The 16,192-nt window shown below is 48.1% G+C and overlaps 1 protein-coding gene across 4 annotated transcripts in view; it reads right to left on the bottom strand.

Annotated features, from left to right (window-relative positions):
- MTR (5-methyltetrahydrofolate-homocysteine methyltransferase) overlaps positions 1-16,192 on the bottom strand; it is a 1,497,716-nt gene that overhangs the window by 1,433,644 nt on the left and 47,880 nt on the right. The gene's annotated exons all lie outside the window — the stretch shown is intronic.

The raw sequence follows: 16,192 nt of genomic DNA, 5'->3' as shown, positions 1-16,192 counted from the left end.
AATAAATAAAAAAAAAAAAAAACACAAACTAAAGGAGTAAAGTTAGCCCATTTTTTTCATCCAAAAGTTTTTATTACCTGTTTTTGCGCATTTATTATTTAAGATATATTTTTTTTTTTATTTTTTTTTTTTAATCTAAATTCTACATACAAGTGAACTGATTGGAGGTTTGTTTTGTTTAATAAATGTTTAAATGTAAAAAATTTTCTGTATCACTTAAGGTTGCTTTCACACTGGCGCGGGCATGCATTGACGGTAAAACACTGCTAGTTTTAGCGGCACTTTACTGTCATTTTAGCGGTGCTATTCGGCTGCTAGCGGGGCACTTATAACCCAGCTAGCAGCCGAGGAAGGGGTCAAATGCACCCTGAAGCGCCGCTGCCGAAACACTTTGCAGGCGCTTCGGCAGCAGTGTGCATTCATTTCAATGGGCAGGAGTGGTGGTATACACCGCTCCAAAGATGCTGCTTGCAGGACTTTTTTTTTTTTTAACATCCTGCCAGCGCAACGCCTCAGTGTGAAAGCACTGCAGGGGAGCCGTTTTTGCAGGCACTTTATAGGCGCTATTTTTAGCCAAAAGCGCATGAAAAACGCCCCAGTGTGAAAGGGGTCTAACTGTTAGATTTTATGAGATGAAGGGGGAAAAAAAAAAAAAAGTGTATGTGGAAGAGAGTAGATAGGAGTCCAAAGACCCTTGCCCAAAACCCCATGAGGCGGGGGCAGGACCACCATATATGCAGTCCAGCTCCTTACTGACCACACCCCTGGAAGCATCTATCACTGTAGGATGGGTTCGACTTGGCAATGTGGATTGGGACCCAGTACCAGCGTAGGAGAACCTTATAGGTTGCCTCCAACGTGGCTGTGTTAGAAGAGCACTTCGATATGCTAGACCAGACATAACTGCAGTCTGCAATGTCTATTAGGGACAGGTCACATTACCATTTAAGCACAAAGGAGAGGGAAGTAGGTGTTTGACGGTGAGGAGTAGAGCTTGGAGATAGTGCCATGGGCGCGGGGACAGTGCTGGCAGGTGTGTGTGTTTGAAGGCAGTCATTTGATATGGGAAGAAGTCATGACGCCGGAGAGAAGTTATCCAGGAGTTGCAGCCGAATGTTACATAGATTACATAGTTAGTAAAGTTGAAGATACCAGTCCATCCAGTTCAACGTGAGTGTGAGTGCGTGTCTACAATCATCCCTATTTAAATAGGTACCCATATAGCGCCGCCAATTCATGCAGTACTCCACACATACTTAGTACACCCACATCAGTCCCTGCCCACAATCCAAGGAGCCCACAATCCAAGGAGCCCACAATCCAAGGAGCCCACAATCCAAGGAGCCCACAATCCAAGGAGCCCAACTCACATTCATATACTAGGGCCAAATTTTGAACAGAAGCCAATTAACCTACCAGCATGTCTTTGGAGTGTGGGAGGACACCGGAGTACCCGGAGGAAACCCACGCAGGCACAGGGAGAACATGCAAACTCCAGGCAGGTAGTGTCGTGGTTGGGATTCAAACCAGCGACCCTTTTAACTGCTAGGCGAGAGTGCTACCCACTACACCACTGTGCTGCCCATAAATGTAACAGAAGAATTCAGCTGGCGGAGCTTCATGGGTCTCCTGGATCGAGGACCATGTGGGTAAAGTGTGGAAAGCACTAAGCCTGGTGGGAACATAGGGTTATTCAGGAGAGGGAGTAGCGGTAGGAACGGAGACATGAGCTTGCCAGAGTACTGTATTGAGTCCCATAAATTTCAGACTGTCATGAGGGGGCTGAAAGAAAGGGGGGGGGGTCACAGTTTAGGGGGTAGCCACAGCAAGTTAGAGATAGGGACCGGCACGCAGTTAGGCACCACCAGGAGAGGAACCCAGAGGGGGATGTCAGACATCGCATGCAGAGTTTGGGCTGCTTGATATTTTGCAATGTCTGGAATGGAACGCCCAACCCACCTCGCAACCTATGAGCATATAATGTAGAGCGGGAGACTCTGGGGTGCTTGTGTGCCCAGATGAAGGGGAGGAGTCTGTTCTGAAGTAGTCACAGATAGAAAGCAGGGACCCGGACAGGTAGGGTCTAAAAGTAGCAGAGAATCTTTAGGAGGATGGTCATCTTGACTGCGTGAATACGGCCGATCCAGGATAAGCTGGAAAATCGGCATGACGCCATAAGAGCCGTGATAGTGCGCAAAAGCGGATAGAAGTTGGCGAAGAAAAGGGTAGCATAAGAGGGCATCAACTTAAATTCCCAAATAATCCAAAGAGGAGCTAGCCCAGCGATATGGGAATGAGGATTGGAGATGTGAGGCTAGGGATTTCTGGAGAGTGATGTTCAGGGCAGTTTTGTGCGGGTTAATTTGGAGACCAGAGATGGCAGCAAAACGGCCAGAAGGGCCTGGAGGTTGGGTAAGGTGATGATCAGGACGACATCGTCCGCAAACATGTTAAGTTTATAGCATTCTCCCACATAGGGAAAGCCAGTAATGTTAGGGCCTGCCTTAAGAGCAATTGCCAGCGGTTCAAGGACAAGAATAAAGAGAACCAGGACAGGACATCCTTGCCCAATTCCTCTGGAGATAGGAATGGAGAGCGAGAGGAAGCCAGCATAGCGGATTGAGGCAGAAGGGGTTGAATAACAGTCCTACAAGAGGGTGTCAAAGGATAGAACACACACTTGCACAATTTATGATTGGTTTTGGACATTGTTCAGAGAATATGAATAACACAAAAACTTAGAATACATCAAACAGCACAGAGACAAGCCTCAAACACTCTGGCACAAAGTCATTTGAAGTGATGAGACCAAAATTCTGCTTTTTGGCCACAACCATAAACGCTACATTTGGAGTGGCGTCAGATGGCAAGATGAATGCAGTACAATATCAAAGAATACTAGAGGAACATTTGCATTCAGCAGCCAGGAAGCTGCGCATGGGATGTACTTGGACATTCCAACATGGCAATGATCCAAAACATAAGGCCAAGTTGACCTGTCATTGGCTACAGCAGAATAAAGTGAAGGTTCTGGAGTGGCCATCTCAGTCTCCTGACCTCAATATCATTGAGCCACTCTGGGGAGATTTCAAACAGTTCATTCAAAACAGCCCAAGAATTTAGAGGAACTGGAGGCTTTTTGCCAAGAGGAATGGGCAGCTTTACAATCTGAGAAGATAAAGAGCCTCACCCACAAATATCACAAAATACTTCAAGCGGTCATTGATTTTAAAAAAGGGGGCAATAAACGGTATTAGGAACTGGTGTATGTAAACTTTTGATCAGGGTAATTTGGGTAGTTTGTTGCCATTATGATTTAAAAGAAAAAATAAACAAAAATAAAAAAGAAGTGTAAAAAACAGTTGATTGATAAAAAATGGCTTCAGCTAAACACCAACCATGGAGTGAAAGAAAAGTTTGTGTTATCATTCATATTCTCTGAAAATTGACAAAGAAATCAAATTCTGCCAGGGTATGTAAAATACACATGTACCTTTCATCATAGGCCTTGTAGACTCCTCTCCAAACGCAGAGTTTATAGTTGTGGCCAAAAAGCAAAATTTTGGTCTCACTCCAAATGACTGTGCTAGAAGGTTTGAGGCTCGTCTCTGTGCTGTTTGGCATATTGTAAGCGGGATACTTTGTGGCATTTGCGTAGTAATGGCTTTCTTCTGGCGACTCGACCATGCAGCCCATCTTTCTTCAAGTGCCTCCTTATTGTGCATCTTGAAACAGCCACACCACATTTTCAGAGTCCTGTATTTCATCTGAAGTTATTTGTGGGTTTTTCTTTGCATCCTAGCCAATTTTCCTGGCAGCTGTGGCTGAAATTCGAGTTGGTTCACCTGACCGTTGTTTGGTTTCAACAGAACCCCTCATTTTCCACTTCTTGATTAGAGTTTGAACACTGCTGATTGGCATTCTCAATTCCTTGGATATCTTTTTATATCCCTTTCCTGTTTTATACAGTTCAACTACCTTTTCTTGCAGATCCTTTGACAATTCTTTTCCTTTCCCCATGACTCAGAATCCAGAAACGTCAGTGCAGCGCTGGATGAAAGATGCAAGGGTCTGTCAGGAGTCCAGAAACGCACTGACCTTTTATACACACACACACACACACAGATCACAGGTGAGGATGGTTACCTTTAATAGCCATTCAAACCCCTTTGTGTTAACTTGTGGGCATGTTATCAGGCCAAAATCACCAGGGTATGTAAACTTTTGATCAGGGTCACTTGGGTAGTTTGTTGCCATTATGATTTAAAGAGTAAAAACAGTTGATTGATAATAAACGGCTTCAGCAAACACTAACCATCAGTGAAAAATGTTTTTTTGTTATCCATATTCTCTGAAAAATGGCCAAGAAATCATACACACACACACACACACACACACACACACACACACACACACACACACACACTTCCTGCTACTGCAGTGCAAATGTCCAAATGTTCCAGGAGGGGGGGGGGGGTGAGAGAAAGAAAGCAGGGAGAGGCAGACATTTAGGGGACATGAGGGGGTGGTCTGGATGGGAAATGAGGGTCAAATACCATACGTGGGTGAGCGGATGAGTTTGGAAGTCCTGGAGCAGTAGAGTGGATTCTAACAGGATATGGAAAAGAATGCCAAGGGTTTAAGGTTAGTCATTTAGCATTCCTGTCGCTTCAGGTGGTGAGTGATTAGGTGTAGCAGAGGACATTTGTGAGTATCGGTGGGGAGGCAGTATCGAAGCCTGGAGCTTCAGGCTGTATCCAGTCAGGCAAGTCTCTACCGGGCTGGAAAGAGGCAGGGACCCGTGATGGGCAAGAAAAGCATTGCAAAAAAAAAAAAAATATATATATATATAATAATAAATGGGGGTTGGGGAGAGAACACACAACCTGGCAAACCTGCAGCCATTATTCAGATAAAAGTGAAGAAGTAAAAAGGTGGGGGGTACATAAAATGCCAAATTCAAGAGCAGTTCCCCATATATAGCTGCATGTTAAAAAAAAAAAAAAAAAAAAAACCCCACCTGCCCAGTGGGTTGACCTCAGAACCCCAGAGCTCAAAATGAGTAGATCTGGCTAGAAGTACAGAAACACCTCTAGAATGAGTGGTATGGGCAGAATGGTATGGCCAGGCTATCCAAGGGCGTTTAAGTGCCAGCTGTTGATGACCTTCTATATGGGTTTCTACCAGTACTATGTCAGCTCGCTGTTTAAGGAAGGAGAATACAGCTGACCTCTTAAATTTTGTTGTTCAAGCCCTGAACATTCCAGGTAAGGCGTTTCAAAGAGACCATACAGGACAAACTGAGGCTCCAGGGTACTTAATGCCCACGACATTGCACATGTATGAAGAGTATATAGGGGCGAAACTTTTCTGTTTAACATAACATAGGATGAAGCCCACGTTGTAGGGTGGGCAGCTTGGTGGGTTGTTAGTCTGCTTCCGCCAGAAAGAACTTTTAACTGGACTAGTAACATAAAAAGGGTGAAGAAACCGGTGAACAGTGAAGGAAGTTGGCTGCGAGTTTCCCTGTGTTCAAGCCAGGAAATGGCCGAATCCGGATCGTCAAAGAAGTACACTATGTCACCTCCTTCCACCCTGAGACGAGCAGGGAAAAGCATTGCATACTTGATGTTTAATACGGAGGTGCCTTTTGGCTTTCGTGAAACTTTTGCATCTGCGCTGTACATCCGCAGAAAAATCCGGGAACACAGCGATCATCTTGTTGCCATAGGGGATATTTCCCCTTCTCTACTTAGGCATAGTATGGTGTCCGTGTCTCTATAATTGAGGAATTATTGAACGTGTGCAAGTACGAAGAAGTCAATTGCTGCTATCATTTGCAGTGGAAGGAGGGAATAAAAAAGGAAGAGTGTCCAATCCTACTATAGTAGGATTGGACACTCTTGATGTGAGCTATAGCTATAGCTCATGGGGGGATGGTGGGCAGAAAAAGGAAAAGGTCCGGGGGGGGGGGGGGGGGTTAAGGGACTCACGGTTTCAGAGGTCATCATGGGTCAGAATTGGCCACGGATGGAGCACGAGGGAGAGAGCGATTTTGCCCCTTTGCCATTTCCCACGTGTGACCCAGGAGGCTTGCGGACGGCTGAGAGGGCTCCGGGCGCCTACGCCAGATGGCAGCAGTTGGAGGGAGTCCAGGACGGTCTGTACTTTGTCTGGTGAGGTTAACGTGTGGCTGCGGCAATTGTATAAATATGAGAGCTTGAAGGGGAAACCCCAGTGGTACTGAATTTCGTGCGATTGCAGAGCTGAAGTGTAGGGCTTCCATCTGATCTGTCTCCTCTTCACGATCAGACTGGGAAAGGTCCGCAAAGACTTGATAGCGGTGCCCCTGGAACACAAGGTTGGTTTTGTCACGGGCCGCACATAAGGGTTTCCTTGGTGTGGTAGTAGGTAAATTTGATGATTATGTCCCGGGCTGGACCTTTGGGCCGACCTCCCCAGTGGACACAGTCAAATTCCAGCCCGTCGACGGGAATATCTGGGACGAGTTACTGGAACAGAGCCGTGGCAGTGGAGGTGAGGTCTATCACCGTCTCAGGGATGCCCCGAAGGAGCAGATTAGCCCTGTTCACAAAATCCTCCAGGCCCAATGGGGCTGCATCCAGCTTTGATATCCTTTAACACCTGCTGAGGAGGGGCCCGCTGCAGAGTCCTCGCTCATCGCAGGGTACTGTTCCAGGTCCTGGGGCAGGCTGGGAGAAGGGGCGCCAGAGACCCGTGTGGTCATTGTTCTCCCCATGGGGCGCATGGACCCAGTGGGAGGGGCTGGGGATGCTCTCTTAATGTGTCAGTTGAGAGGCCAATATGTCAGAGTGGCGAGGAGTGAAGCTAGTAAGCGGCCATCTTCGTTCACTGCTCACGAGCACCCCCCTTCATGGCATAGATTCAACAAGGCGTTGAAAAAAACATTCCTTAGAGATCTTGGTCCATATTGACATGATTGCATCACGCAGTTGCTGTAGATTTGTCAGCTGCACATCCATGATGCAGATATCCCGTTCCACCTCATCCCAAAGGTGCTCTACTAGATTGAGATCTGGTGACTGTGGAGACCATTGGAGTACAGTGAACTCATGGTCATGTTCAAGAAACCAGTTTGAGATGGATTTGAGCATTGTGAAAATGGTGCATTATCCTGCTGGAAGTAGCCGTTAGAAGGCGGGTACACTGTAGTCAGAAAGCACATGGTCAGCAACAGGTAGGCTGTGGCATTTAAACGATGCTCAATTGGAACTAAGGGCCCACATTGTACCAAGAAAATATCCCCCACGCCACTACACCACCACCACCTGCCTGAACCATTGAAACAAGGCAGGATGGATCCAGACTTTCATGTTTATGCCAAATTCTGACCCTACCATCTCAATCTCGCATCTGAAATCCAGACTCAGACCAGGCAACATTTTTCCAGTCTTCTGTCCAATTATGGTGAGCCTGTGCAAATTGCAGCCTCATTTTCTTGTTCTTAGCTGACAGGAGTGGCACCGGAGTGGTTTTCTGTTGCTGTGGCCCATCTGCTTCAGGCCTGGTTCACATTGCAGCGATTTGGCATGTCAAAATCTGCAGCTATTGCCAGCAATGGCACTGTCCGAAACGGTGCGACACCTCACCGATTCCCAAAAGTAGTTTCTGTACTACTTTTGGCAACTGCGGGGTGCAATTTCAATGCACACCAGTGCAGAAACCCACACAGATGTCTCTGAAATCGCCCCCGAAGTCGGGACTGACATGTGGGAATTAAAAACGTGCAAGTTCAGCTGAACTCATACGATTTCATTTCCGCTGTCAGTGTGAACCTAGAATCAAGGTTTGATGTGTTGTACATTTAGAGATAGTATTCTGCATACCTTGGTTGTAACGAGTGGTTATTTGAGTTACTGTTGCTCCATTTCATTCTCCTCTGACATCAACAAGGCATTTTCATCCACTCAACTGCCGGTCACTGGATTTTTTCTCTTTTTCGGACCATTATCTGTACACCCTAGAGATGGTTGTGCGTGAAAATTCCAGTAGATCAGCAGTTTTTGAAATACACAGACCAGGCCGTTTGGCACCAACAACCATGCCACGTTCAAAGTCACTTAAATCCCCTTTCCCCAAAGCATCTTTCAGGACAGCACCTGAGAGATTGTGACTCACAGACCACAGGAAACGCCCTTATCCTTCAGATCTTTAAAAAGGGAGGCACCTCCCTACCACACACTATTTTTTGTGTTTCCTCCGGCCCGGAGGGAACATCTCATGGGGGGACCCATGATCTCTCAGGTGGTCCTGAGAGACAGGGGGTTCTTCACCTTTTTATTAAGACCCCAGCCCTCCCATCCTACCAGAGCATCTGCAGCAGTAGAGTATGGGCTCCTCTTTTCCCCTTGGTTCTCTGGGAGAGCCGCGGGTGATCCGATGACCTGCTCCAGCCTCAAGCTGAGGCGATGGCGCGTGTAATCACCATCATTTTGCAAAGGCAGAGAAGAGCCTTGGCCGTGCCGGAAGTGATGATTCCTATCAGCAGGTTGACGCCCGGCATAATTTTCATTGCTCGGGCGGAGGGGGTTGGGGGGGATTAAGTGCAGGAGCTGGCGACCATATCTGCTTCCAGACCGGTGCAGTGGCAACTATGGGAGTCCAGAAGCGGTGTGTGTGAAGCCACGAGCGGAGCGCTGCACAGCCGCTATGGAGGATGCGGCGTCTGCAGCAGTGGGGACAGGGATAGGCACCAGCAAGGCTCAGGTAAGGGGCAGTTGATTAAATCTGCTCATTTCTTTTACCTGGGTTTTTTCTGTCTTTTTTCTATCCCCCTGGTGGTGGGGGCCTGTCTGGGCACTGGAGGCTGTGTTTTCTTTCCTAGTGCATCTTGTTGAATGGTCCGCAGGCAGAGACTGGGTCTCACCGAGGGTTTGTTCAACTTTTTTCCCCCCTTTTTTGGTTTCCTCTCTCAGGCCAAAAGCTCTGACCCAGGCAAAAAGGGACGCCCCTCATGCAAAACCAAGATGGGAGAGAATTTGAAAAAAGCCCTATGCAGTACTTGCATTGCTTTTTAGTCAAATAAGAATCTGCTTCCATTTGATGACTTGGTTGCCTCTGAAGAAGGAACTCTATGCCACGATTCAATCATTCCGTGACTCATGTGTTAGGCCGGCTCCTAGCCAGCCCTCCACATCAGTCTTCCCAGGGTTCACTTATAGTCCTGGTGTTGGAGACTGTCTGAAAGTCCCGCTACAGGGAAAGAAAAAAAAAAAACAAACAAACAAAACAATCCCCCCCACCTTCCAATGACCGTTCGGAAGAGGAGGAGGGTGAGGGGGCAGAAGTGGCCCCCTCCAAGTTTAAACCATCTCTGAAAGAAGATGGACTTCTTAGAGCTATGAAATGTTACCCTTCGCCTAAGCGAAGAAAAAAAAAAAAAAAAAAAAACACACCACACTAACTGCATGACCGTATGCATGCGGGTCTAGGTGAGTCTAAGGGGTGGACAGTACCGGTAAATTCAGTAATTTTGGATTCCATAAAGAACAGAATGGCAAGAACCAGAGAAAAATACCTTTTTCACAAGAGACGCTTTCTTTTTGGAGGAAGACTCCTCTGCGGTATGGAACAAGGCCCCCTAAGCTTAACGCTGCCTTCTCCCAGGTCTCTAGGTCCACTGACCTAGCCTTTGAAGACATGGCGATCCTAAGGGATCCGATGGATAAGCAAATGGATCTTTTGTTCAAGAGATCTTGGCAAAAGATTATGAGCAATTTAAAACCATCCATGGCTACAACATGCATGGCTAGAAATCTGGAATATTGGGTTAACCAGCTAAAAGCTTATGCATTAGCAGATTCGCCCAAACAGGCGATAATGGATTCTTTCACTACCTTGTCCTCCGCGGTAGCCTATATGGCAGATGCTTCAGCCGAAGCAAATAGAATGTTGGCTAGATCAGCAGCCTTAAACTCAGCAAAAGCAGCATTGTTGCTGAAGACTTGGCCAGGCGATGCAGCGTTAAGCTCTGTGGGATTCCCTTTTTGGGTGGCCTTCTCTTCTTTGGTCCTGATCTAGATACCAGCCCAGACAGGACAGCCGATAGGAAGTCTTTTCTGGTGAAAAAGAATCAACCCCCCAGCGCCTTTTTCACCCTCAAAAGAGCTCAGGAGCAGGATAACAAGTCCCAGAGGAGGAGGAAGAATTGGTCCGCACAAAAAGCCAAAGGCAAAGGTAGGATCCTTTTCTAGCCTCATGCGCAAGCCGAAAAATCTCAATCACTCGACCCTGCAGGTGGGCGGAAGTTTCCTTCCACAGTAGTCAGGTATAACGTCAAATCAGTTCATTCTTACTACTCTCTCAAGGCTATGCAATAGAGTTTACGGAATCTCTCAAGAAAATTTCTTGTGACGAATACCCCAAAAGGATCCAGTAAAAGCCCTGGCTATAAAATCCTAGTTAAAGAAAATGATGCAGCAGGGTGTAGTGGCAACAGTGATTTTATTCTCAATTTTTTTTTTTATCAAGAAAATAACACAAATAGGAACATTCTGGTTGATCCTCAACCTAAAACCACTGAACAAGTCCGTCAGGTACAGAAGGTTCAAGATGGACTATTTTTTCAGTCAGAAATCTACTGACCTCAGAATGTTACATGGTGTCGATAGACTTAAGGTATGCATATCTGCGTATCCCAATTTCACCCCAGTCCCAGAGGTATCTCAGGTTGCCAGTAAATATGGAAGGCGTGATTCACCATCTGCAGTTCAGGGCCTCGCCGTTTGGCATGTCATCCGCACCACAGATTTTCACCAAGGTGGTGGCAGAAGCACTAGCTCTGCTTCGACTTCAGGAAATCACAGTAATTCCCTACTTGGATGACCTATTCTTGACTCCCTCAAGGGAAAGGTTACAACAAGACTAAGGCTGGATTCACACCTATGCATTTTTTGTGCTTTTTGCAGATTTGCACTACAGTTTGTGTTCCATAGGAAACAATGTTAAATGGACTCTAGTACAAATCTGCAAAAAGCACTAAAACTGCATAGGTGTGTATCCAGCCTTAGGGCACACAACCATCTGGAGTCTCTTGGATGGATTGTGAACCTCCAGATGTCCTCCTTTAGATCCGTCCCAGGAGGTTCGGTTTCCGGGCTATCAGATCAATGCGATAGAACAGAAGATCTTAATCCTGCAAGAAAAAGGACAAGGTTCAGTGGGTGAGACTACACTTCAGGAGTCTACAAGCCTTTCTCCTAAAGTCATGGGATCACAGTTTAAGATCCCTAGTCACGGAGGTGAAGATTCCAGCCAAGGTAAAGAGGTCACTATGGTGGTGGAGGAATCAGGAGATCCTATCAAGGGGTCTGGCTTGGGGTTTCCCAGTCAAAAGAAGACTGACTACAGATGCCAGCTCTTGGGGATGGGTGGCCCACCTAGAGAAAAACTTTGCCCAAGGAAGTTGGTTCAAGGAGGAGGCGATAAGGTCCTCAAATTGGAAAGAGTTGAAGGCGATCGCTTTATATCTAGTCATATTCATGCAAGATCTCCAGTATCACAACGTTCAAGTATTGACATATAATGCCTCGGCTGTGGCTCATCTAAACAGACAGGGGGACACAAGGAGCAAGTCCTTAGAAGCACTAGCAACGGAGATTCTGTTGTGGGCAGAAAAGCATTTGCTATCCTTGTCAGCAATCCACTTAAAGGGGACCCTGCACAGAGTGGCAGATTTCCTAAGCAGATACCCCATTCAGGAAGCAGAGTGGTCTCTGAATCCAGAGGTCTTCGCAATGATTTCCTGTATGTGGGGACAGCCAGAGGTGGACCTGTTCGCCTTGAAGGAAAATGCACAGGTTCCTCACTTTTCTCTGAACAACCTCGAAGGGTCACTAGGGACAGATGCCCTGGCGCATCCATGGATATTTCACCTTTGCTATGCTTTTCCCCCCATTCCAAGTAATACCACTGGTATTTAAGAAGATGCAACGGGAAGGGGCAACAGTCATTCTAATTTCTCCTTTTTGGCTAAAAAGGGCCCGGTTCTCAACTGCTCTGGGGACGGCGACCAAGCCTTGTTGGCATCTACCTCTCAGGCAAGATTTGCTAATCCAAGGTCCAGTAAATCACCCAGATGAGGCCAGGCTGTCTCTTGCAGCATTGTATCTGAGACGCAGCTCCTAAAAGAGTAAAGGGGTTTTCAGACCGTCTGGTTACAACATTACTATCGAGTAGGAAAAGGCAACAAGAGTTACTATACTAAAGTCTGGAAGGTCTATAACTCATGGTGCAGGTCATCTACCCAAGACCCAAAAAACCTTGTTTCCATCTTGGAGTTTACAGGACGGAGCAGATAAGGGACTAGCAGTCAGTACCTTGAAAGTACAGGTTGCTGCGCTAGTGGTCTTCTTAGAGAAAAATCAGTGGTCTCTAAACCGCTGGTAGTCAGATTTTTTTTAGGGCTCTTACAAGATCAAGGCCGCACTGATCAAATATTTCCCTAAATGGGACCTGTCGGTAGTCCTGCAATCCCTAGCAAGGGGTCCATTTGAACCTCTGGAAGAAACGTCACTCAAATGTCTCGCTCTTAAAACGGTGTTCCTGATCACCTTTACTTAAGCACGCAGGATCAGTGAGCTACACTCGCTCTCAATTAGGGAACCTTACCTTTCAGTGTTTATTAGACAGAGTTATCCTTAGGACAGACCCAAAATTCTTACCTAAAAATAAAAAAGGTAGCCTCAATGCACAATCGTTCAGAAGACATTGTACTCCAGACCTTCTGTGCTAACCCATCGGGGGGAAAGGGAGACTTTTTTTTATATGTTGGATGTCAAAAGAATTTTGTTGTTACCTAAAAATAACAAAGGACTTGTAGACATTCAGACTAGTTATGCCGCGTACACACGACCGGACTTTATGGCATACTTGGTTTGGCGGACCGGAGTCCGCCGCACAATCCGATCGTGTGTAGGCTCCCGCAGACTTTTTTTTCCCCCAAAAGTCCTCCGGACCTAGAAATGAAACAGGTTTCAAATCTTTCCGTCGTAAGTCCGCTGGACTCCGTTCCTGACGGAAAGCCCGTTCGTCTGTATGCTGGTCCGACGGACCACATACGACGCAAGGGCAGGGTACTGCATCTCGCGCCCGCTGCAATAGGAAAAAACAATTTTCCTATTGCGGCGAGCGCAGGGCATATCAGGCCCTTAGGTCTGGTATGGATTTTAAGGGGAACCCCCTAAGTCGAAAAATCGGCATGGGGGTCCCCCCAAAATCCATACCAGACCCTTATCCGAGCATGCAGCACGGCCAGGAAAGGGTGGGGACGAGCGAGCGCCCCCCCCCACTCCTGAACCGTACCAGGCCGCATACCCTCAACATGGGGGGGTGCTTTGGGGGAGGGGGCGCCCTGCAGCCCCCCACCCCATAGCACCTTGTCCCCATGTTGATGACGACAAGGGCCTCTTCCCAACAACCCTGGCCGTTGGTTGTCGGGGTCTGCGGACGGGGGGGGGGCTTATCGGAATCCGGGAGCCCCCTTTAATAAGAGGGCCCCCAGATCCCGGCCCCCCCCCCCACCCTATGTGAATGAGTATGGGGTACATGGTACCCCTACCCACCCATTCACCTGGGGGGGGGGGGGGGGGGGGGGGGAAAAAAAAAGTATAAAAAAAAAAAACCCAAAACCACACACACACACACACACACACACACACACACACACACACACACACACAGGTTTTTAAAGTAATTAGACAGCTCCGGGGGTCTTCTTCCGACTTCGCGGGTCTCTCCGGTTCTTCTCCGCTGTCTCCAGCCTCTTCTCCCGTTTAACCTCTTCGCCGCGCTCTCTGGGTCTTCTGCCGGGCTCCTCTGCTATCTTCTGCTCTTTTGCTAGAGGTGGCCCGGTCTTCTGCCTTCCTCCCTCTTCTTGCGATGTTGACACGATGCTCTCTCTGGCTAGAATGCTATCTGAGCGCTCCGATGTGACTTATATAGGCAGTGACCCCGCCCCCTTATGCCGTCACAGTCCCTGGGCATGCTGGGACTGTGACGGCATAAGGGGGCGGGGTCATCGGGTGATGTTGACCACGCCCCCCTGAAACGTCAGTCCCAGCATGCCCAGGGACTGTGACGGCATAAGGGGGCGGGGCCACCGCCTATATAAGTCACATCGAAGCACTCAGAGAGCACATCAGCCGGAGAGAGCGTCGTGTCCACATCGCAAGAAGATAAGGCGGCAAAAGTCGGGGGCTCCTGCTAGCAAAAGAGCGGCAAAAGAGCAGGATATAGCGGAGGAGCCCGGCAGAAGACCTGGAGAAGAACCGGAGAGACCCCCGAAGCCGGAAGACGACCCCCGAAGCGGTCTAATAAATTACTTTAAAAACCTGTGCAGTGTGTTTTTTAGTGATACTTTTTCCCTAGGTGAATGGGTAGGGGTGCCATGTACCCCATACTCATTCACATAGGGTGGGGGGCCGGGATCTGGGGCCCCCTTATTAAAGGGGGCTCCCGGATTCCAATGAGCCCCCCGCCCGCAGACCCCGACAACCAACGGCCAGGGTTGTCGGGAAGAGGCCCTTGTCCTCACCAACATGGGGACAAGGTGCTTTGGGGTGGTGGGGGCCCCTCTCTCCCAAAGCACCCACCCCCCCATGTTGAGGGCATGCGGCCTGGTACGGTTCAGGAGGGGGGGGGGGGGGGGGCGCTCGCTCGTCCCCACCCCCTTTCTTGACCAGCTGGGCTGCATGCTCAGATTGGGGTCTGGTATGGATTTTTGCGGCGACCCGATGCAGTTTTTTCGGCGTAGGGGGTTCCCCTTAAAATCCATACCAGACCTAAGGGCCTGGTAGACCCCGCGACGGGGCTCGCAAGGTGTCAATCTTGCCGATAAAAGCGGCGAGATGGACTTCCTTTTCTAGTCCCATCATACCCAAGTCACGTTCAAAATGAACGTACTTGGCCGTGTGTGGGCAAGTCTGTTCATTCTGAAAGTCCGCCGTAACTCCGGCGAAAGTCTGTCGGGAAGACCGGCGGACCTAGTCTGCCGGAAAGTCCGGCCGTGTGTAGGCAAGTCCGTCCGTTCAGAAAGTCCGGCGGTAAGAACGTCGGACCTAGTCCAGTCGTGTGTACGCGGCATTATTTGTCCTTTTTTCCGGCAACAAGAAAGGTTGCCAGGCTTCAAAAGGATCAATAGCCAGATGACTGAAATTATCCATCGTGAAAGCACACTCGCATGCGCTTTGTCCCGTCAGCTGGAATGCGTGCACATTCAACCAGAGTACTTGCGGCCACTTGGGCAGAAAGCGCTGGTGCCAACCCTGAACAAATTTGCAAGTGCGACACTACAGGCTGGACCTTGCATGCGTCAAAGATCAGGCGTTTGGCAGGAAGGTCCTGCAGGCTGTTGTCCCAGGTGCTGTCCTGAAACGCTTTGAGAAAATTCAAGTTAGACGTACCGGTAACTTGTTTTCCATAAGTCAGGAGAGCAATGACCAGCCCTATTAGTTTTTAAGTACTATGCTGTGACGAACATGTGTTTATGTATTTTAGCCGGAGGTACTTTTCTACAACTGGTGTGGGGTAGGGAGGTTCCTCCCTTTAACGATCTGGAGGAAGGTGGAGTTTCCTGTGGTCCGTTGGGAGGAGTCAGGATCTCTCAGGTGCTGTCCTGAAAGACTTATGGAAGTTAACGAATTTTCTTCCCCATTCTGATGCTCGTTTTGAACTTAAAGTGGATGTAAACCCAATGTCATCCTTTCTAAACTACTGCCATAGGGGTTATCTATAAGGCTATACATGCCTCCTGCATGTATCTTTACCTGTCAAATGTCTCCCCTCTGTCTGTTATTAGACCCGAAAAACTGCATATTCTGTGGGTGGGTCTGTTGTCTGGAGCTCAGTGGGTGGAGTCGTTATGTCAGTAGACTCCCCGCCCACCTCTACACTCCCCTTGTCAATATGCATTTTCTCTGTGTATTTCTAACACTGAACTTCTGCTATGATCTCTAACATCCAGTGAAAAGACAGGAAAGTAACCACATGACTTCAGCATGCCAAATTATGGTGAGGTGTGGAACACCCAATCCTTGCAGAGCTGCTGAAGAAAGGAGAGGGGGAGGGAATTTAACAATACTGCACGTCTCTTAGGCTAATGCCTGAGATGTAAATCACCTGTCACTCACAGCAAGGGGGAGTATCTGGCAAA

This window comes from Aquarana catesbeiana, linkage group LG04 (genome assembly GCF_042186555.1).
Source record: "Aquarana catesbeiana isolate 2022-GZ linkage group LG04, ASM4218655v1, whole genome shotgun sequence".
Classification (NCBI taxonomy): domain Eukaryota; kingdom Metazoa; phylum Chordata; class Amphibia; order Anura; family Ranidae; genus Aquarana; species Aquarana catesbeiana.
This window is presented reverse-complemented; position numbering and strand designations above follow the sequence as displayed.